Raw genomic sequence first — 25306 nt, forward strand, 5'->3', positions numbered from 1 at the left:
ATCTGACACACAATTATCCACCATTACTCTCTGGCATCTCCCATTCAGCTACTGCTGGATCTATTTTACTACTTCGAAATTAATGCCTAATGATTGAACCTTCTTAACTAACCTTCCGTGTGGAACCTTGTCAAAGGCCTTACTGAAGTCCATATAGACAACATCCACCGCTTTACCCTCGTCAACTTTCCTAGTAACCTCGTCAAAAAATTCAATAAGATTTGTCAAACATGACCTTCCACGCACAAGTCCATGTTGACTGTTCCTAATCAGACCCTGTCTATCCAGATAATTATATATACCATCTCTAAGAATACTTTCCATCAATTTGCCCACCACCGACGTCAAACTCACAGGCCGATAATTGCTAGGTTTACTATTAGAACCCTTTTTAAACACTGGAACCACATGGGCAATACGCCAATCCTCCGGCACCATCCCCGTTTCTAATGACATTTGAAATATTTCTGTCAGAGCCCCTGCTATTTCCACACTAACTTCCCTCAAGGTCCTAGGGAATATCTTGTCCGGACCCGGAGACTTATGCACTTTTATATTCCTTAAAAGCGCCAGTATTTCCTCCTCTTTGATTGTCATACTTTCCATAACTACCCTTCTTGTTTCCTTTACCTTACACAATTCAATATCCTTCTCCTTAGTGAATACCGAAGAAAAGAAATTGTTCAAAATCTCCCCCATCTCTTTTGGCTCTGCACGTAGCCGTCCGCTCTGATTCTCTAAGGGACCAATTTTATCCCTCACTATCCTTTTGCTATTAATATAACTGTAGAAACCCTTTGGATTTATTTTCACCTTACTTGCCACAGTAACCTCGTATCTTCTTTTAGCTTTTCTAATTTCTTTCTTAAGTTCTTTTTACATTCTTTGTATTCCTCGAGTACCTCATTAACTCCAAGCTGCCTATATTTATTGTAGATCCCTCTCTTTTTTCGAACCAAGTTTCCTATATCCCTTGAAAACCATGACTCTCTCAAACTTTTAACCTTTCCTTTCAACCAAACAGGAACATAAAGGACCGCTTCGTCGAGCACCTCCGCTCCGTCCGCCAAAACAGACAGGATCTCCCAGTAGCCACCCACTTCAACTCCGCTTCCCACTCCCATTCGGATATGTCCATACATGGCCTCCTCTACTGCCATGATGAGGCTAAACTCAGGTTCGAGGAGCAACAACTCATATACCATCTAGGTAGTCTCCAGCCCCTTGGTATGAACATAGAATTCTACAACTTCCGGTAATTCCCTCCCCCTCCCTTCCCCTATCCCTATGTCACTCTGCCCCCTCCCCCAGCTGCCTACCGCCTCCCTCTTGGTTCCGCCTCCTTCTACTACCATTGTGTTTTCCCGTATTCTTTCTTCACCTTTCCTGCCTATCACCTCCTTGCTTCCTCTCCCCCACCCCTTTATCTTTCCCCTTACTGGTTTTTCACCTGGAACTGACCAGCCTTCTCCTTCCCATCCTCCCCCACCTTCTTTATAGGGCCTCTGCCCCTTCCCCCTACAGTCCTGACGAAGGGTTCCGGCCCGAAAAGTCGACCGATGTTTTCCACGGATGCTGCCGACCCGCTGAGTTCCTCCAGCGTGTTGTGAGTGTTGCTTTGACCCCAGCATCTGCAGATTATTTTGTGCTTAGGAACATAAAGATCCTGTACCCTTAAAATTTCACCTTTAAATGACCTCCATTTCTCTATTACATCCTTCCCATAAAGCAAGTTGTCCTAATCCACTCCTTCTAAATCCTTTCACATCTCCTCAAAGTTAGCCTTTCTCCAATCAAAAATCTCAACCCTGGGTCCAGTCTTATCCTTCTCCATAATTATATTGAAACTAATGGTATTGTGATCACTGGACCCGAAGTGCTCTCCAACACATACCTCCGTCACCTGCCCTATCTCATTCCCTAACAGGAGATCCAACACTGCCCCTTCTCTAATTGGTACCTCTATGTATTGCTGCAAAAAACTATCCAGCACACATTTTACAAACTCCGAACCGTCCAGCCTTTTACAGAATGGGCTTCCCAGTCTATGTGCGGAAAATTAAAATCTCCCACAATCACAACCTTGTGCTTACTACAAATATCTGCTATCTCCTTACAAATTTGCTCCTCCAGTTCTCGGTCCCCATTAGGTGGTCTATAATACACCCCTACAACTGTTACTACACCTTTCCTATTCCCTCAATTCCACCCAAGTAGCCTCTCTGGACGAGTCCACTAATCTATCCTGCCAGAGCACCGCTGTTATGTTTCTCTGACAAGCAATGCAACACCTCCCCCTCTTGCCCCTCCGATTCTACCACACCTGAAGCAACGAAATCCTGGAATATTTAGTTGCCAATCACACCCCTCCTGCAACTAAGTTTCATTAATAGCTACAACATCATATTTCCAGGTATCAATCCATGCTGTAAGCTCATCCACCTTCCTTACAATGCTTCTAGCATTAAAATAGATGCATTTAAGAAACTCTCCACCTCTTACTCTCTGTTTAACCTTAATGGAGCAAACAACTTTGTTATCTTTTTCTTCCTTGTCCCTTATATCTCTGGTCTGAGTGCTCCTGATCTCTGTCCCCTGCCTATCCTCCCTCACACACTGTCTACTAATTTTCTCTATTTGTGAACTAACCTCCTCTCTCCGAGTCTCTTTAATTTGATTCCCACCTCCCAACCATTCTAGTTTAAAGTCACCTCAGTAGCCGTTGCAAATCTCCCCGTCAGGGTATTGGTCCCCCTAGGATTCAAGTGTAACCCGTCCTTTTTGTACAGGTCACACCTGCGCCATATATATATTTACTGTAATTCACAATTTTTTCTCTGTTATCATGTATTGCATTGCACTGCTGCTGCAAGGACAACAGATTTCGTGATATATGACGATGATATTAAACCTGAGTTACTCGGAAGGCGCAGGATCAGTTCATCCCAAAGATGAAGAAGTATTATAAAGGGATGATGGGGCAACCAGTGCTAAAAATGGAAGTCAAAGACAGCATAAAAACAAAAGAATAGGCATACAGTATAACAAAATTTAACAGGAAGTGAGAGGGTTGGGAAGCTTTAAAAAACCATCAGAAGGCAACTAATAAAGCAATAAGGAGAGAAAAGATGAAATATGAAGGTAAGATAGCCAATAATATAAAAGACAATACTAAAAGTTTTTTTTTTCCCAGGTATATAAAGAGAAATAGAGAGGCAAGAGTGGATATTAGACTGCTGGAAAATGATGCTGGAGAGGAACCAAAAATAGCTGATAAAATGTATGTGTATTTTGCATCAGTCTTCAGTAAGCCAGAAATTTGAGTGTCAGGGGTAGAGTGAGTGTGGCTGCTATTACTGAGGAGAAGGTGTGTGGGAAGCTGAAAGGTCTGAAGGTAGTCAAGTCACCTGGACCAAATAGACTACACCCCATTATTCTGAAAGAGGTGGCTGAAGAGATTGTGGAGGCATTTGTAGTGATATTTCAAGAATCACTAGTTTCTGGAATGGTTCCAGAGGACTGGAAAATTGCAAATGTCACTCCACGCTTTAAGTAGGGAGGGAGGCAAAAGACAGAACAATATAGACCAATTGGACTGATTTCAGTGATTGGCAAGATTTTAGAGTCCATTATTAAGGATGAGTTTTTGGAGTACTTGGAGGCACATGATAAAATAGGCTGCAGCCTTCATGGTTTCCTCAAGGGGAAATCTTGCCTGACAAATCTGTTGGAATTCTTTGAGGAAATAACAAACAGCTTAGATAAAGGAAAGCCAGAGGATGTTACTTACTTGGATTTTCAGAAGGCCTCTGACAAGGAGCTGCATATGAGGTTGTCAAACAAGACAAGAGCCCATGGCATTGCAGGAAAGATACTGGCATGGATAGAAGATTGGCTGACTAGCAGGACGCAAAGAGTGGGAATAAAGGGGGCCTTTTCTGTTTGGGTTCCGGTGATTAGTGGTGTTCTGCAGCAGTCTGTGTTGGGTTCACTAATTTTCATGTTATAATGTTCTGGATGATGGAGTTGAAGGCTCCTATGTCTTATGGTTTGACGTAGAATAGGGGGATCACAAAAATAATAAAGTTGATATATTTTCACTACAAGAAATCATTACTGCGAACAAGCAGGTCAGCTCAGTTAAGCTGTATTCTCCATGGTAACCATACAAGCTGCTATTGAGATGAAGGCCAGATGGAGGAGAAGGAGGAAAACATTGTTAGGGGAAGAAAGAATGATGGCATTGTAGTTTCCAGGTTGCTTGATACTGCATCTTCATATGGAAAATAACAAATGTAAAACTATGAAAGAAAACATCCTTTATTGAAGTCTGTGAATCAGCAGGGACTTTCACAACAATGCATCAAAGATTATTCACTGAGTTTTTTGGGATACAGTAATCTTCATGTACACTTCACTAATTTCTCTTTTTAAGATAAATAATAAACTCAAACAGCAATCACTTTTCTGCATATGATCAACACTATCATTATTTAACTGCTTGCAGCTATGAAATGATGCAGTTATCTAAATATTTTCCGATATACACTCAGTGGTCACTTTATTACGTACATCTGTACACCTGCTCGTTAATTTAGTTGGTGTTTAGACCAGCCATCAGAATGGGGAAGAAATGTGATCTAAGTGACTTTGACTGCGGAATGATCGTTGGTTCCATTCAGGGTGGCTTGAGTGTCTCGGAAACTGCTGATCTCCTCGGATTTTCATGATTAACCATCTAGAGTTTACAGAAAATAATGCGAAAACCAAAAAGAGATTCATTGAGAGGAAGTTCTGCAGGCAAAAACACTTTGTTAATGAGAGAAGTCAGAGGAGAAAGGCCAGACTGTTTAAAGCTGACAGGTAGGGGGACAGTAAATTAAATAACCACACGTTACAACAGTGGTGTGCAGACGAGCATCCCTAAATGCATAACACATTGAACCTTGAAGTGGATGGGCTACAGCAGCAGAAGGCCACAAACACACACTCAGTGGGCACTTTATTAGGACAGGAAGTACCCAATAAAGTGGCCACTGAGTGTATAAAAGTAACCAAACATAACATCATTTTGCCACTTAGTCTTTTCAACAAGATGACTAAATAAGGCTGTAGACTGAAGCCACTCATGGTGGGCTGTCCTTAGCTCACACCTGGTCCAACTCATTTATTGACAAAGCCATTTACCATTGTTGCAGTTTGTTCCTCAACCTCATGATGTCATGAAGGATATGTTGTGGACGCTGTCTACTCACATTTCTCACTGCCTTCAAAAAGCATTATTTGCTTCACTTAATGAGCCACAGTGAAGTGAACATGTGCCCAACCCTTTCAGGCAGACACACCAACTGTCAATACTGCAAATCTTTGACTTTTAAAGAATGCTAGTATTCTTGTCTTTATGACAGGTAAGTTCTTTGCAGATAATGCCAAGTTTCATTGCAAATATATTTCTCAGGATATGTCCTTCTCCTTCATAATGATTCCTTAGCTTTATATCACTCAATCTCCTTAGCACACAAACCTTGCATATGCTGATGAAACTGTTGATTTAACTCTCCCTGGAAGCTTAGCTGCTCATTTTTTCTTTCAGAACAAACCTTGCAATCCTCTTTTGATGGACTATCATCAAATCCCTTCCACAATTCTTCCAGTGCATTACTCCCTTAACCTCATTTCCCTCACCTGCCCTCAATAGAGGCAGCAGCCTTTATTTGTTGGACAATCATCCCAAGCTAAACTTTCTTCCACTGTTCCAGGAAGTGGAATGACAGCGACTGATTCACATAATTACTTCACTAGAACTGCAGGCTGTGACTCTGATCTGTTAATGTTTGAGATCTGCAGGTATCTTAGCACCTCTCAAGCCCAATATAGTTCATCAGTTATACATCAGTTCACCCTGATGTATAAGTGTGGTAAGATATCTTTACTAATTTAGAGTTATTTATCTCATATACATCGATGCATACAATGAAATGCACCATTTGCGTTACAGCCAAAACACCTAACGATGTGCTGACAGCAGCCCGCAAGTTTTGTCACATAGTCTGGCGCCAACATTGCATGGCCACAGTGCTTGCAGAACAACTCAGAATACCACAAAACAAAACACAACAAGCAACAAAACAACAGCAACGAAACAAAGCCTTTCTGCCCTCTTAGCCACTCATACTGATGGAGAGACCTCCAGCCCCAGGACTGACCTCCGGGCCTCCACTCTCCAGTCTCCAATCTCCAGGCTTTGGTCATCGGATTTTGACTTCCAGGATTTCAATTGACCTTTGTGCTACTATGTTCACTATCACCCCAACCCCCACCCACCCCCAAGACTGGCTAATGATAGGTCCCCAATCTCCTGGCCTCAAACTCAGGGCTCCCTGACTTACTGGCCCTTACGTCTCCTACTCTCATGGGCATCTGATCTTGGAACCCACTCATTTGGGACAGTCTGTCATCTGTGGATGTCCTTCATCCCATGGCCACATCACTGGCCATTGAACATGAAGTCGAGGCCTAAAGTGGAGCATTTACTACTTCCCTCAAACAGACAATATCTCATTTTGAGTGACTCAATCAAATCATATATGCCCATATCATTGCTGTATGTTCTTGGCTCATAATTACAATATGTATCTGCCTTCTCTGCCTCTGCAGGGGTTCCCAATACCAGTTTGTTCTGCATGTGGTTGAGGGATTTCTAATACATTTCCTGGCCTAAAGAACCAATCTGCTTCCGTAACAGTGCAAATGAACTCGAGGCTTGGAGTCACAGCCTGCAGCTCCAGCAGAATAGTTATTGAAAGTAAGCAATGGATGGCTATCAATAAATGTACTTATTGTTACTTTGTGATCAAAATGATGGCATAAATGTACTTACTTATTCTCTTTTGCTGTTCAAAAGATGCCTTTCAACCTTCCTCTTTCCATGTTGTCAGGTTCAATTTTGTGTCCAGCATTCCAGCAGGACTGTTTCATTTTCTTTCTTCTTTGTGTCCTCATGAGCAGTTTCTGGCCTCTCCCACTGCTCCTTTTCTAAAACGTTTCTGAAAGCATCGTCCAACCAAAATTTTGGTCACCTGCCTTAATCTTGGTGTTATTTTTTGTTATTGTCACATTACATTCCTGAGAAATACTTTGCAATTTTTCATATTATTATTAAAGATATAAAATTCTAGTTGTTATGTTTTTCTGGCTGTAATAAAAGAACCAAAATGAATTATGCATTTACAGAGAGACGATAAATCAGTGATCATGATTCCAGCTAAAATCTCTTCCAGAGGGGGAAAAATATCAAGGCTGCTAATTTACAGATGTGCTGCAAATAAATTATAAATCTATTTCCATAAATCAGCACACTCCTAATGAAGTACCTGTAATGTGTCCTTAAAGAGAGTATTCTCTAATTATAAGCAGATCCAGAAGACATCATTAATACTAACCTTCTGCATTTTCGATCTAAACCTTTGGTCTTCTCCCAATCCTCACCAGGCTTATTGAATGGAGGTCTGATATGAAGCCAGCAGCTGCCCATTCTGACTTTCTGTGACAAAGTGGGTAAAGGATTTCTTTTAAAAGCAGATCACATTAAACTTAAGTTTCCGGAGGTCAATCCTATTTCAAGTATTAAAATTTTCGGTAATTCTGTTGCAAAACCTGATATAATTCTATTTCAAGGATTCTTCTGGGTACTGAGACAACCTCACTGGCTATTCATAAAGCAACTCTTTAGATCCAGAAATAATATAAATTGTGTGCCACAAGTTTTTCTAAGACCAACAACCTGCCATTCAAAGCAGAATCATTTTCCTTTCGAAATGTATAAAGAGTATAGGATGCACGTCATGTTTCCATAGTTTCAGAAACTCTGCAGAGATCTCATGAAGATTTTGCACAGTCTGCAAAGTGGTGGTAACACAAAAATTGCTCTGACGATGCAAGAAAAGAAAATTGAAAATAAAAACAAAATTGGAAAGTTGCGTATAATAAAGGCTTTTGTTCTTCATGTCTTCACACAAGCTCAGAATTTGACCTGTTTCTTTCTGTTTTATAATTGACACAAGTTCTTGGATTAAAATTGTTTAGCTCTCACATCAGTCACCATGGTAATACAGATTAAAAAAAAGTTGACCAGAGTGTGAGTGGTGCTTAACTAGATGCCTTGTTTTGCTGTCAAATGTTATATTCACTATTTATCAGATCAATAAAAAATTTTCACTCGTAAACATGTTTGACTGTATTATATGGCTTTGCCAAAGTGGAAGACAGAATAATGACAGAAAATGGCTGATATTGGTACAATAATGATATTACCATAAGTGCAGCTATTAGCAATGACTCCGAACCAAATAAAAAATGGAATTTGTGTCTTTACTAGCTTCACTTATTCAAGCACTTAGAAGGTGAATTCAGCCAACAACTGTGTAATGCGAAATGGTCCATCACATGTTTTTTTTATAATGCAAAGCTACATCATATGTGCATATGTCAAGAAATCTGAGTTGGAAAAAAAACTTTATGGTTACATTTTTGCCTTTCTACATAAATTCTGTGAGAGTGAATCTTATTCCACATCTAGAATTTCTGGAGTAACACACAAAAAATGCTGGAGGAGCTCAACAGGTCAGGCAGATCAATGGAAAAGAATAAATTGTTGATGCATTGGGCTGAGATCTTTCATCGGGACTGGAAAGGAAGGAGGGCAGAAGCCAGAATAAGAGGTGAGGGGAGGGGATGAAGAACAAGCCAGCAGATGATAGCTGAGGCCAGATGAGGGGGAAGGTGCGTGAGTGGAGAAGGGGGATGAAGTAAGAAGCTGGGAGGGGACTGCTTTATCGAGAACCTTTGCTGTTTGCTGCAAAAGGAAAAATATTCGGGTGGCTACCTATTTCATTTTACCTTCCTATTCCTATTTTGATATGTCAGTCCATGAACTCCACTAATGTCATGATGAGGCCAAGCTCAAATTGGAGGAGCAACACCTCATATTCCATGTACATAGTCTACAACCTGATGGCATGATGATCAATTTCTCTAACTTCAGGTAATTTCTCCTCCTTTTTTCATTTGTCATACTTGTTACCCTCTCAACCTTTCTTTTCTCCACACCCAGTCGCCACCTCCCTCTGGTTCATCTCTTCCTTCTTTTTCCTCTACTGTCCACTGTCCCCTCTAATTAAATTCTTTCTTCTTAGGCTCTTTACCTCTTCCACCTATCCACTCTCAGCTTCTTGCTTTATTCCCCTCCCCCACTCATCAATATTTAAGACAAAGTTGGATAGATTTTAGCATAATAGGGGAATTAAGGGTTATGGGGAAAAGGCGAGCAGGTGGAGATGAGTTTATGGCCAGATCAGCCATAATCTTATTGAATGGCAGAGCAGGCTCAATGGGTCAGATGGTCTACTCCTGCTCCTATTTCTTATGTTTTTATCCATCTTCCCCTCACCTGGTTTCACCTATCAATGGCCAGCTTGTACTCCTTTCCCTCTCCCCACCTTTCTATTTTGGCTTCTGCCCCCTTTCCTTTCCATTCCTGACAGGACCATAAGACCATAAGATATAGGAGCAGAATTAGGCCATTTGACCCATCGAGTCTGCTCCTCTCAGCTCCAATCACCGGCCTTTCCCCCGTATCCCTTCATACCCTGACCAATCAAGAATCTATCAACCTCTGCCTTAAATATACATAAAGACTCGGTGGCTGACTTGACATAAAGACTGATGAAAGGATTTGACCTGAAATGTCGACTGTTTATTCCCCTCCATATATGCTGCCTGATCTCCTGAATCTGTTACTTTGTGTGTTGCTCAAGACTTCCAGCATCTGCCAGTCTCTGGTGTTTCTCAAATTTCTGAGTAGTGATTTGTGGGTTCTGTAGGGATGAATTTCCTTTACTTGAATGCCCATAAAGTGTGGCAATGTTCCTCTGTACTATCAATACAAAATAACTAAAAATGATAAATATTAATATAATGTAATTTTTCCTTAAGTGGTAAAGATCCTGTACCTTTAATTATTTAAAGGTTAAAAGCTGATGAGGTCATTTACAGAAATGAAATTTATATAATTGTGGTTTCAGTCATTTTACCATGTTTGCTTCATCCTTTCACGATCTAAAATGGGTGCCTGCATTTATATTGTATGATCTGTACTATGGGTATAAAACATAACTAGATACCTCACAAAAATTAATATAAGCTGACAAGTCTGATACCAAATTTGAACAAACAGCTTCAAAAAGGAGATGGGGCCCTCAGAAGTCTATGTCAAATGTGCACCTGTATAGGATGAATTAATTGTACAGAAAGTGCAATGGAACTTAAACTTCAGTTATTTGTATTGTTCCTTTATTTCAAAAACTTGGAAATTAAAAATGTAAAGTTAGTGTTGAAGGTTTAACAGTAAATATGTAGAAATTGAATTGCAAATCATTGGATTCGTCAGTGAGTGCCGTGCAATTGAAAATCCACCTAACCTGTAATAACTCAGATTTTTAATGACTTTTGTGTCAAATCCATGTCAGCTGGGAAATTTGACCAGGCACTTCCCAACTTGAGTTCTCATGACACTGAAAAAATCTGTGAAGCTGGAGCATGATATAATGCCATTCGCTATATAATGGTGCTTTGAACATTTATAAAAAATTGTTATGGGGCTTTATCATGGACCAATCATGAATGATGAAGCTCTGACTACTGTAGCTGTCACCCTCACATCAACTCATACATCCCAATCCTCCCCCACTCCAAACCTCACCATAGCAGAAGAACCCTGATCACTCACTTATTAGATTAGATTAGATTCAACTTTATTGTCATTGTGCCGAGTACAGATACAAAGCCAGTGAAATACATTTAGCATCTGACCAGAAATGCAAAGAATAGTGCTATTTACAAAATAACTGCGAATAAAAAAAGTGCTACAGCACACAAATATAAAAGTACTGAGACAGTACAATACAGATACAATACTGCTTAGCGCTGTGATGTGAGGTTCAGCAGTGTCACAGCCTCAGGGAAGAAGCTCTTCCTGTGCTTGCTGATGCGGGAGCAGAGGCTCCTGTAGCACCTACCGGATAGGAGGAGAGTAAAAAGTCCATGGTTAGGGCCATCCATGCCCTTAAATAATCCTGTGAGTCTATTCACCATCTCGGCACACATTATGCCTCCAACCCCAAACTCCAATTGTGATGCCATATATACTGATCCAACCTTCATCAATATACCTGTAGCTTGCTTTCAACATTCTTCCAAATGCACTGCTGATTTTCACCTCACCACATCATATGCTGTATCCATATTGCCTGCTAGATTTTCAGTCAGCTCTGACTTAATATTACCTTATAATACAATATTACCTTCAAAATAATGTGATGCAGAGTAATTTGCTAAAGGTTTGTTCACAAGTGAATTTTGATCTGTAGAGACAATGCTGCACTTAAGCCAGACCTGGATACACTGGAATCTCCAGGCAGAAACATATTTGGCAAGTTGTACTTTTTGCCAAAATTCATTGAAAAATGCTGAATGGTGATTGGATAGATGACAGGAGGGGCATACATTTTACCTTCTTGATCACAGGTTCATTATATCTGAGATTGTATGCAGTAAATTTATAATTATCAGAATCCCTCCAAATATTGCAGTCTCTACACTCGATTGCTATTGGATTCTTAGTGAGAATCTGATGAAAAACATTTCTGGATATTGTTTACATCAGAAATTAATATTATGCTTAATGTTAATTAATTTTGTTAAATTCATATTCAGAATATGGTCATCACTGATCATGCTATCATTTATTGCCTATCTCTAAGTGACCTTGAGAAGGAAATGGTGAGGCAATGGTTAATGTTCTCCCACAGTGCTATTGTAAAAGTAGGGAAGATTTAGACCCATTGAAGATGAAAGAGCTGCAATAGAATTCCAAGTCTGGATGGTGTGTAACTTAGAAGGGAACCTACAGTAGATGTTATTCACTCACACCAGCTGCCCTTAATCTTCTTGGTGCCAGAGGTAGCAGGTATGCAAAGTGTAGTCAGAATGGCCTCAGTGAGTAACTACAATGTTTTTTGTACACGATTCATACTGATCACTCTATGCAACTGTGTTGGGTAGCTGATGGGATACCAATCAAAAAGCATGCTTTGCCTGCGGTGGTTTTGATCTTTTTGAGAGTTAATGGAACTGCTTTCATCCAGGCAACTTGAAAGTATTCCATAAAGCTGCTGATTTGTGCCTTGTAGACAATAGAAAGACTATGGGGTATCTAAAGAAGAGAACCTCACCTCCAAATACCCAGCTCTGATCTGTTCTTACAGCAATGTGAGGAATTGAGAGTTACAGGGAACCGACACAGAAGAGTGGTTGAGGCCAGTATAGAATAGTCATGATCACATTGAATGGCAGAGCAGGCTTGGGAGGCCAGGTGACTTATTCCTGTTCTTATTTTTCTTGTACTTTCATGTTTTTAAAACTGATCAAGTTGATCTTAAGTTTAATGGCAACAGACAAGTTATTGATAGTGGAGAACCGCCAATGGTAATGCAACTGAATTGCCAAGGTAGGTCGTTGTACCCTCTCTTTTTGGAGATGGCTGTTGTCTAACACTTGTATGCGTCACATATAATGCCATTTATCAGCCCATGCTTGAATGTTCTGCTGGTCTTGACACATACACAAAGGGCTGCTTCATTTTCAGAGGAATTGGAAATGGAATGGAATATTCTGCAATGGTCCCTTAACATCCCAACTTCTGAGTTTATGCTGGCAGTAAGGTTAATGACAAAGCAGCTGAAGATGGCCGAGCCTAGGACACTGCCTTAGAAGACACCTACAATGATGACCTGCTGCTGGGAGAACTGACCATCAGCAAGCACAACTGTTTTGCTTTGATTTGTATGGGCTATGTTTCTGACCACTGGAGTTCTTTTCCGTTTGACTTCAGTTTTACCAGGGCATCTTGATGACACTTTTTTGTCAAATGCTGCCTTGAAGTCATGGACATTCACTCTCATCTTACTGCTGGAAATCTGTTAATAATTTTGGTGTATCTATCTTTGGGTATATCTATCATAAGACATCATCAGCTTTATGTTGTATTTATTTGGGTTACTGTGGAGTGAACAGAAGAGGACAAGAACTTTAAATGATTGGATGGGGAGTAACAGGAGGGTCATGACCTTTGGGAGTGGAGTTCCTTAAATACTGAGATGTGGAAGCTCTCCTGTTACTTCCAGCACCATATTTTGCTCAAATGTACAAAGCTTACCTTGTAGGTCAGACTGTTCACACTTTCATTTCACTGGTGGAGCACCAGTCTTGAAATGAAGGATTGAAACAGGCATGAAGCATTTTTATAGCAACTTCATGAACATGTGAAAAGGGGCCATTTTGGGGCTTGGGTCATTCATATACGTACCAATAGATCACCAATATTGCATGGAAAATATTTAGGCCAGAAATACATTCACTCTTACTCTTAGGTTCATACCCTTAAAGGAGTCAGGAAGTTATTGAATTTATATACTGTTCAGCCAATATTATAACCATGACTATTGTGGAGTATGAACTGCTAAATTATGATTCTGCTGCTGTAATTTTTATTTTAAAGTCCTTTCATTAAGGAAACAAGTACACAGCAGCATTGTATCTGTTATCTGCAATGGCATAGAAAGGAAGGGTTTATAAGTTGGTATAGAAGTAATATAAATGACTGTCAATGCACAAAAAAGGCTGATATATTCATTTTGCTGAAACAAATATAAGTTATTGAACAGAAATGGGAAAAGCCGTACGACTTGATATATGAATCTCTGGCTTGCTATGAAAGAAATAGTTATTAAGGCAATTCAGGTGGGAGACAATGGCAACCTTCATCAAATCTTCCATTAAGTCATGATGGATTTTCAAGCAAAGAGCAGTAATAACAACGTAGTTGAATCATAAGTAGCACTTGAAAGGAAAAATGTTACTGTTGAACATTGTCTGCAAAAGTTGAGAGCTGCTGCCAAGCATTACGTATTTGTGGGGGTGGCAGCCATTTTAAAATATCATTAGAGGGAAATAGCAAAGGGAGTCCATGGCACAGGATGTTAAGAGTTTCATTGTGAGGAATGACTGGTTATTCCACCCGACTAATAAAAAGATACCAAAGTCTTATCTGTTGGCGGAAGGTTTGTAAGTTTAGAGCAGCAAATGTGTTACTAATTGACTGGGTAGCACTGACTTAGATACTGTTGAACTTCTGGAAATGCACTCATTGAGGCATATGAACAATATTGCAACAAATTCCTGGCTTGTGCTAATAGATGAGAGGGAGACTTTGATGAGCAAGGAAGCCAGTCCTGTAGCCATAGTATAGCCATAGTTCTCTTTAATGTGATTAAAGCACCTAAGCTTTGGATCACTGATGACCTCAAGACTTATAATTTGACAATAGCAATGCCAATGAAAATCAAGTGCAGGTAGGTGGAGGCAGCCATTACCTGGGATGTGTATGTGAGACTGATGTTAATTGCCACTTATCTACTCATGCCTAAATGCCGTGTAGGCAAGAGCTGGCTCATTATCTAAGGACTGGGAATGAAATGAACACCTTCACCTAGTAACAAATATCCCCAACACTGACATGATTTTGAGTAGAATATTGATGAAACTACAAAAGGTTATAAATGCCTAGAGCTTGAAATAATTTGCATTTTATAACCACAATCATCTTCCTTTTTGTGAGTCTTGGCCAGCCAGCAGAGAAGTTTGCCTTCAATTCTCACTGACTTCTGGAAGTTACATTTCATATCACTTTGATATCAAATGGAATTACTTTCACTTCTCCTTTCAAATTCACCTCTTATTTGGACCAAAACTGTTAAGAGGTCTGGAACTGAATGACTGTGGCACATCCCAGACCATGTGTATGTCAGGTGATTAGTGGTAAATGCTGTTGAAAGCATGGCTGATGACTCTTTCCATCAATTTGCAGATGGCTGAAACTCAACTGATCTTCTTGGTAAACGGAAGTTAGCATTTGTCCTGTTTTTAATAAGCAGGGTTAACTTGAAATTTGACTGTATTGTTGGATAAATGCCATGTTGTAACTATATTAGAACAACCTGTCAAGTTCTGGTGCAGATGTCCTGGGCATAGACTTTGCTGTACCTATTGCTTTGAACCACTTCTTGATAGTAAGTGCAGAGAAGTTGATTGGATGAATACAGTCTTCTGTGATAATGGGATAAAATTGATAATTCACTTAGCACCATTAGGGAAATGCTCCATTGTGGGTGCTGGTGGGGAACTGACAGCATCATGCATCCACAAATAATAATCACCAAGTATATCAAGGATGCACAAAAATGTGTTTAATGTGCCTTTCATTTTCTAAAGTGCTTCAAAACCAAATAAATACTTTCAAAGCATGGACCTCACTGTATTATTGGAAAAAAATTACCAACTAATTTTGGTAGAACAATATTTCACAGATATGAGTGATTTTAATAGTGAAATGAGTTGTTCTTGGTGGTCTCAGATGAGACATAAATATTGCTAAAGATCTGTGGAGAACTTCCTAGAGTTCAATTAAACAGTGTCAGGGGAATTCATAAGGGAATGTGAAAGGGCAGATGGTTCTTAGTTTTAATGCCATTCCAGTATTGCATTACTCTCCCTGTAGGGTATTGGAGCTTTAGCTTTGATGATCTTTCTACGTCCCTAGAGCTTGAACTTTTACCCTTCAGAATCAAGTTTAGAGAGCAATCATTGGCTTAAAGCCAATACTTGAAGGAGCTTTAAAGATTCAAACACTCCATTACTCCATTTCTGCTTTCAATTGAAATTGCATTGCTGATAGCTTTTTGAAATGATTAACAAGGCTGCTCATGATGTTCTTATTTCAGGTATAATTCTGTTGTGTCTGTGCACAACCACATATATATTAAATAAAAGCATGCACGTGAACTGGTCTATTCACATTGAAACAAGAGAGTACAATGTACATGTGTAGACAACAGATCAAATGTAATGCTAAGGGGGGAGGGGGATCTTTGCTCTAAAAGAAATAGATCCATACATTACATCTCCTCCCCCTTTAGATTAATGCCACATAAAACTGAATATGTACAAAACATTCTATTTCCCTTTCATAAACCTATATTCCAAATAAACACGCTTTCACAATAACAGTCCATAACTAAACTCACAGTTCTAGGGTTCAGTCTTTTGGGTGGTGCTCTGTTTCCTTTAGGATAACACCCTTGGACTGGTGGAGTGGCATCAGACTTGGCAGGTGTCTGGTCTAAGACAATGTTCTCAGTTTCTGGGAACTGTCAGTGACATCATCACTGAGAGGTAAGTCCAGTGACTGTCATGCATATGTCTTGTTGGATGCAATCGACTCAGGTGTATTCTTGGGTTGAGAATCCATTATCTGGTCTACATGATGTCTCCATGTCTGATCTCTAACATGCATTGTGTACATCAGTGGTTCCGTTCTTGTAGATATCCTACCACGTGTCCACTTGTCTTCTCGGTAACTATGTGCTAGGGCCTCTTGTTCGATCTCGAAGCTCCTTGCTGCTTCATTTGGCAATTGGCTGAACTGTTTATTCTGTACTTCCCTCCAGAGGTCTGTTTTCAGGAGGTCTATGCGAGAGCACAGATTCCTGCTCATGAACAGCATTGCACGTATTTGATTTGTTGTCACATGGACAGAGTTACGATACACAAAAAAGGAAGTTGTCCACCTTGTGCTGTAGAGAAATATCCTCCTTGTCCATTACTTTAATGGACTTCTTGAAGGTTTGGACAAACCTTTCAGCTAACCCATTCGCTGCTGGGCGGTGAGGAGCTGACTTGAAATGTCTGATGCCTTTTTCTTCATGAGCAGTCAGAATTCTTCTGATGTGTATTTGTGGTCCATTGTCATTCACAATTTGTTCTGGTACGCCATTTCTGGTGAAGATAGTCCTCAGAGCGGAGATAGTCTTTGATGAGGTGGTTGACTTCATTGGTATAACTTCCAGCCACTTCGAATGAGCAATTCCACAGCAATCAGGAACATGGAGTCCATGTATGGTTCAGCAAAACCGATATGTACTCTGTGCCATGGTGATGACGGCAGCTCCCATGGGTGTAATAGTAACTATGGAGCTGCATTTTGAACTTTTTGGCATTTCGTACAGCTTTTGGCCAAGTCTTCAATTTCTTTACCTATTCCCAGTCTCCATACATAGCTCCAGGTGAGACTCTTCATCTTGACTTGTACCCAGGTGTCCTTCATGCAGATTCTCTAACACTCTGCTGCACAGTTTAGAGGAACCACAGCACGAGATCCACATATCAGCGTTCTTTGACACACCAACAGTAGGTCTCATCTTGCTGAGAACTCTGGAAATATAGGGTTACCATGAGCTGGCCATCCTTGCATGGTGATGTCATAGACTTTGACAACATTGGGTCATTCTTTGTTTCCCTTTGTATTTTGGAATTTTGTACTGACAACGGGTCCACCAACATGGTGTGGAACAGTTTTGCTGGGTCACAGTGTGAAGACTTTTCTTCTTCAATTGCCAATAGTGGAAGACCTGACAAGCCATTAGCATTGCTGTGTTGTTTGATACCCTTGAGCTCTATGTCAAAAGAGTGGGCTCCTAGGAATAGTGTCCAACATTGTAACCGACTAGCAATCATCACTGGAATTCCCTTACTGGGACTGAAAATGGACACGAGGGACCAGTGATCTGTCACTAACATAAACTTCTGTCGATAGAGGTAGTGGTGTAACTTCCCCATACTAGACTAAGGGACTGTTGGTCAATCTGGGCATAGTTGTGTTCTGTGCTCATCAGTGATCTTGAAGCAAACACAATTGGCTTTCAGGTCCATCTTTCATAATGTGTGACAAAATGACTCCAATGCCATAAGGGGTTGCATCGCATGCCAGTCTGATGGGCAGTGATGGATCATAATGGATGGGCAGTTCATTGGAAGTTTAATAGTAACTAATAACAGCCTCTTTGTTTCCTTAAATGCTTTTTCACGTTTTTCTGACCATTGCCACTTTGCTTCTGTCTGTAACAGTGCGTTCAATGGATGCAGCACTGCCGCAATATTTGGGAGAAACTGATGGCAGTAGTTTGCAAGGCCCAAGTATTACTTGAGCTGTGACACATTTTCCAGTTTGAGTGCCTGCAGAACTGCTTCAGTCCTCCCTTGTGACTTCTGTAAGCTATGTTTGGCAATGACGCATTCACAATATGAGATTTCATTCTTGAAAAACTCACATTTCTCTTACTCAGTCTGGTAAGCACTTTACCAATGTTCTGGAGGTGCTCTTCATCACTTTTACCAGTCACAATGATGTCATCAAGATAACATTGTGTTTCTGGGATATCCTGGAGCACTTGGTCCATTGTCCTTTAGAGCTGATGTGAACCAAAATGAGGCAATTATACTGAAGCAGTCCCTTGTGGGCGTTGATTGTAAGGACTTCCTGCTTGACTCCTCAATCTCCTTTGGCAGATAGGCTTGAGACGTCCATTTGTGAAAACTTCTCACCTCTTGCCAAAGATACAAAATGTCTTCTGTTCGCAGCAGGGGATACTATACAGTACACAGCACAGGGTTGATGGTCACCTTTAAATTACCACATCTGCGAATATCTCTGGCTTTCCCTTTCTTGATCACTGGGACAACGGGCATGGCCTAATCACACCACTCAGCTTTGCAGAGAATTCCGGACACCTCCAAGCTCTGCAATTAAGCATCCATTTTAGGATGTAGTGCGTATGGCACTGGACACTCTTTATGGGATCTTGGTGTTACTGTTTCATCCAGTTCAATTCTGGCCTTCATGCCTTTGAGTTTACCAATCCTCTCTTCAAACACCTTCTCATTAGCGGTAAACAGCTGTGCCAGTCTCTGGTTAGTGCTACCAATTGTGCTGCCAATGCCTGTTGATGTCACACTGAGAGCTTTGATTGAGTGCCATTCTAGTTGGAATTTTCTCAATCATTCATGCCCAAAAAGTTTTGTCCCTCTGCTTTTCAATACATAAAGCTCTAACTGTTGCGTTCAGCCTCAACACATCACATTTACTTTCAGTTTGCTTTTGGGAAACATATTTTTGTCTGTGTAAGTCTTTAGCATCACTGAGGTCTTCTCTACTGATATCCTAGATAATAGTCTGTTGTAGTCAGCCTCTGGAATTATGGACAAAGCTAACCCTGTATCCAACTCCTTTTTCAGTTTTACACCAGACACATCTATAGTTATCCATATTCTGTTGCGATCTGCTTCAATAATGCTATCAATTCTAGGCATGACAGTACACCTTTGTCAGACTCTATGTTGTTTGATTCTGTTTTACATTCGGTTACTTTATGCTTTTGCTTAGTTTTGTGTTTGAGACTTTTCACTTGGTTCTGCTTTTTGTCTGCCTTGCACATTCTCTTTATGTGACCTTTTCTGTGACACTTTCTGCAGACTTTTTCTTTGAACCAACAGATATTTGCATCATGGGGAGATTTGCCGCATTTTTGGCTTTTTGCACCATTTAAGGACATATTGTGTAATTCATATTCTAACCTCCTTTTTTGTAGCATTGTAACAACTTCATCAAACTTCTTGCTTGCTGGCTTTGCAGGTGTTACTAGGTTGCGTAGGAGGCTGTATGTCTTGGGCCCATTCAACTAAGAAGTGTAGGGGCTTTCTTTTGCTCCTCCATGTTGTTTGCATTACAATATAGTTCAAACCTCTCAATATAAGACTATAAGCCTTCATTAGCACTATCAAATTTGTCAACATTCCTGAGTGAAGTTATTGCAACATTATTTTCACTTTAAGTTCAGTGTGTTTTTCACTATTACTCACATGTTTGTTGGCTTTCTCGTGCTGCTTAACTCTCGTTGTTTTGTCCCATAATTTTTGGTGCAGTTGGTGATATTTCCTGACATTCAGGTTCGTACTTGTCGTCAATTTGCTGTGTCTGTGCACAAATACATATCATTTAAATAAAAGCACGCACACAGGAGACGGGTTTAACTGGTATATTCACATTGCAATGAGATAGAGAGAACAATGCCCATGCACAGACAACACAACAATACACAATGCTAAGGTGGGGGAGGAATCATTGCTTTCAAATAAATAGATCCGTACATTACAAATTCCCTTCTTTATGGGACATGCATTGATCCTTCTATCGTACAAGTCCTGATTCCCTGATTTTCTCTCCACTCTCTTACCTGAGCTACAGACTCTCCCACCTAAAGCATTGGCTTTAATCTCTCTTGCTGTTCTTCATAAGTAGCATGAGCCTTGGTTCACTTCTTGCTTTCTGACCAAGCATATACTTTGATTCCTTTCCCATTCTACTGTATCTCAATAGTTCAATCTCCAATTCCTCTTCTCCGTTCTCTGACCCAATTCACAGCCTTTGATTCTTCTTCCCAAGTCACCATCGGTGATGACTCACCCGAATGTCTGGACAGGCTCTGAACCAAGGTACAGGCTCTTGTGCTTTTCATTATTCTCCAAGCCCTAATTGTTCTCCTCATTTTCTGATCTGAAGGTGTGCAATGCACACTTACTGCACTTCAAACCTTGAAACTTGGGTACAATTGAAGCTGGCAGTTGGGAATCTATGACACGACTGTCATGGGCACCTGCTACAATGTCACCTGGCACAACTTTTACGTTGCTCTTGCATTTTAAAGGCTGTATGTTTGGTCATCCTGTTCCATTTTTACCTGGGCTTGCATTGTGTGCAACTAGTGAAACCAGGATCAGATGGTAGATAATTTGTGTAATTATCCACAACAGGGTGAATGGACAAAATAAGAGATGATCCTTACATACTACAAAATAAATTGACCATGCAGATTCATTCAAATTTTAAATAATTAATTACCTATTGATTAAATAATACATTCAATTTCAAAGCTCCATCCACGTCTCTTTACGGGTAATCAAAGAAAATAAAATGCATAATTGCCATGTTTTATTTCTGCTCTCAAACTCTCTTACAAATCATATAAAACACATTACAAAGGAAAATTAGTGTTCAAAAGAGCCGAGTGACTTTACTCTTGACTGAACTGCAAAGCAGATGAAGTTTTTCAAATTAAAGACATAAATCTTATTTCAGACATCTTGCAGTAAAATATTGGCAGAATGCTGAATTTGCACCATGTTCTTTGTTATACTGCAGCTTATTTCAGCACTGAAACATAATTCCATATTTATACCTTAACTCCATCTAGATAAGGTCCTTACATCTATCAATTCAGGGCATTGCTGGAAAAATAGTCATGTAGTAACTGCCAAGAAAGGACAATCTGAAAGGGTCATCCACCAAAGCCTATCTCAGCTACCAGGTAATGATTGCAGGGAGAATAATTGTAATAAAATATTGCACTGCCTCTAAAACTGTCTGAAGAGCAAGACATTTTGGATTGGAACCTAGTTTTCAAATAGTTCTGTAGTCAGTGATGATGCATGCCTGCTTACTGAAAGAATCACACAATATTTACAACATGGGAGTATGTCATTCAGCTCATTGCTTTAGTGCTCATCAAAAAAGAGCTGCCCAGCCAAATCCTCCCAGCATTAGATCTGTAATCCTAAGGTTCACAGTTCTTCAAGAATACTGTATATTCAAGTACATTTTTATACGTGAGAGAGTTTCTCCTCTTTCCTCTCTTCAGGATGGAATTTTTCAAAGTCCAGCCAACCCTTTGGGTGTAAAGAAACCTTCCCAAGTCTCCTATCTAATATTTTCAACCAATTACTTTTAAGTGTTAAACCTCCGGATTTTTTAACTGTCTGCTGAGGGAAATTGGACCTCTGTAGTTATTTGAAGGATTCAAAATACATTTATTAACAAATATGTATAAATTATGCCAGCTGGTGGTGTAGCGGCATCAGCGCCGGACTTCGGAATGAAGGCGCCCGAGTTCAAATCCAGCCAGCTCCCTTGCACGCTTTCCATCTGTGCTGGGTTGAGTGTCGAGCTAGCAACTTGACCTTGTAAAAATAAGAAAGCCTGCTAAAAAACGCTGTCATGATGGCGTCCTGATGACTCCACTTGAAGTTAAAGGCTTTCTTCTTCTTCTTCATGTATATATTATACAACCTTACAGGCAGCCACAAGCATGAAACCCGTAAGAACCCAATTAAAATTGAAAGACCAACACCCAATGGGCAGAGAAAGGGAAAATGCACAAATCATCCAAGCAATAGAAACAAGCAGCAGCATTCCAAACCAATTTGAGCCCATAGCTCTGAATCCTTGGAACATCTGGAGAAGGCCCAAAGCCTCAGTCTCAGTTCATCATATTAGCATGGCTAATTGCCATGAAGCTTGCGGACATGAATTACAGCAGCTGGAGCAGCCTCACAGTTTCAGTGCCACAAAAAGAGGAGTCAGCGTTGCGGGAGAGTGAGTGAAACAGGCCCTACTCAAGTCTCTGGTCCCAAACCCCTGATTTTCCAGTCTATCTGGACAAGCATTTTTCTGGATCCCTCACAATTATAATTAACTCACCCACTCATTGTTTCAGGAACAGCGTCTTCCTCAAGAACAACATCACCATCAGATTTCTGAATGGACAATGGACCCATAAATACTATCTCAGTATTTTCCCCCCTCTTTTTGCATTACTTAATTAATTACATTTTTTCTTTTTTAATATATACTTATTGTAATTTATAGTTTTTATTTTTATGTATTGCAATGTACTGGTGTCATAAAACAACAAATTTTATGACATATACCAGTGATACTAAACCTGATTCTGAAGCCTTCCCTCAGCCTCTTCTGTTTCAAGAGGAGCGATCCTAGCATGTCCAACCTTTCCTCAAAGCTACAAGTTTTCAGACCTGGCAACATCACTCCTCTGCATCCTCTTTGCAATCATGTCTTTCTTGTTGACTGGTAAAGAGCACTCAAGCTATGGCTAATTGGTCGTGGAAACAATTCCAGCATTACTTCTAACCTCATCAATGTCTTTGCTAATAAAGGACAATATTCTACATGCTATTTTAACTACCTATTTGACATGTTTTGACACTTTTTAGAATCTGTGGTCATTACTTTAAGGTTCCGCTTTCTTCCACACCACTCAATTTTCTCCCATTTAGTCTTTTGCCTTGTTTCTCCTCCCTACCTGCATTATTATCTCACATTTCCATTTGCCATGTTCCGACCGAATGACCAGAATATGCATGTCTTTCTACAATCTAAATGACTTCCCATTCCCTGTCAAAATCATAGGTAATCATTGTAATATCTACAAAGAATTTCTGCTAAGAAATGCCAGCTGGTCTACCCCATCAGTGAGTTACTCATTGTCAGTGAAACTGAAGGAGCTGGACAGTGAAGCTGCCTGCTACAGAGAGACATTGGTGCATGAAGGAGGTGTACAATCTAACAGAGAGTGATCGTCTCAGTTGCTTATCTTGTGATCACCAGACCCTGTTGAGCATTAGTAGTGTGGAATGTTGCAAATTCAATTTGTTGGTTTATTGGCGAACAGTGGGCAAGCAGTGTGGTCTTGGTCAGATCAAGAACTAGGCCTCAAGCCGCAGTGTTGCCTGTTTCCAGCGAACTGGGGACAAGCCTCAGAGTTGTGTGCTCAACCGGAGTACCAGAGTAGAAGTGGCACGGTGTCCAAACCGGAGTTATTATTGCCCCTTTACTGCGAACCTTGGCAGAAGACGAGATGTAGCGTATTCAACTGCAAACTATTGCAACGTTCATGGACTCAGGGATTTAGACCATATTTTTATTTATATGACTGTATTTTACTGCTGTCATATAGGTGCTTTGTATCTTATATATGTTTCCTATCTTATATGTGCAATGTGTGCCTTCTGGTGTGCATGACTGTTTGTACCATGTTTTGTGCCTTGGCCTCAGAGTAATGTTTCATTTGGCTATAGTCATGGGTATTCATGTATGGTTGAATGGCAATTAAACTTGAACTTCTGTATCATACCTCTCTGCAATTAAACCTGAACTATTAATATATAATTCTTAAAAGCAAGGGACTAAATCCTGAACTGAGTGGAACCACACCGGTAATGGTCACAAGAATAGATTTCATCCATTACTCTAACACGAGGAAATCTTCAGATGCTGGAATTTCAAGCAACACACATAAAAATTGCTGGTGAACGCAGCAGGCCAAGCAGCATCTATAGGAAGAGGTACAGTCGAGGTTTCGGGCCGAGACCCTTCGTCAGGACTATCTGAAAGAAGAGATAGTAAGAGATTTGAAAGTGGGAGGGGGAGGGGGAGATCCAAAATGATAGGAGAAGACAGGAGGGGGAGGGATGGAGCTAAGAGCTGGACAGTTGATTGGCAAAAGGGATATGAGAGGATAATGGGGCGGGAGCCCTAGGGAGAAAGAAAGGGGGAGGGGGGAAGCCCAGAGGATGGGCAAGGAGTGTAGTGAGAGGGACAGAGGGAGAAAAAGGAGAGAGAGAGAAAAAAATAAAAAATAATAATAATAAATAAATATCAGATGGGGTACGAAGGGGTTTACTAAAATGTTGCCTGGGTTTCATCTCCTAAGTTACAGAGAAAGGTTGAACAAGTTAGGTCTTTATTCTTTGGATCGTAGAAGGTTGAGGGGGGACTTGATAGAGGTGTTCAAAATTATGAGGGGGATTGATAGAGTTGACGTGGATAGGCTTTTTCCATTGAGAATGGGGAAGAATCAAACAAGAGGACATGAGTTGAGAGTTAAAGGACAAACGTTTAGGGGTAACATGAGGAGGAACTTCTTTACTCAGAGAGTGGTGGCTGTGTGGAATGAGCTTCCAGCAGAAGTGGTTGAGGCAGGTATAACCTTTATTGTTTCAGGTTAAATTGGATAGATATATGGACAGGAAAGAAATGGAGGGTTATGGGGTGAGTGCAGGTCGGTGGGACTAGGTGAGAGTAGGAGTTCGGCATGGACTAGAAGGGCCGAGATGGCCTGTTTCTGTGTTGTAATTGTTACGTGGTTATATGGTTATATGGGAGATGGGGCATTAACAGAAATTCGAGAAGTCAATGTTCATGCCATCAGGTTGGAGGCTACCCAGATGGAATGTAAGGTGTTGTTCCTCCAACCTGAGTGTGGCTTCATCTTTACAGTAGAGGAGGCTGTGGATAGACATATCAGAATGGGAATGGGATGTGGAATTAAAATGTGTGGCCACTGGGAGATCCTGCTTCTCTGGCGGACAGAGCATAAGTGTTCAGTGAAACGGTCTCCCAGCCTGCGTTGGGTCTCGCCAATATATAAAAGGCCGCATCACG

Source organism: Mobula birostris, chromosome 6 (assembly GCF_030028105.1).
Source record: "Mobula birostris isolate sMobBir1 chromosome 6, sMobBir1.hap1, whole genome shotgun sequence".
Lineage (NCBI taxonomy): Eukaryota > Metazoa > Chordata > Chondrichthyes > Myliobatiformes > Myliobatidae > Mobula > Mobula birostris.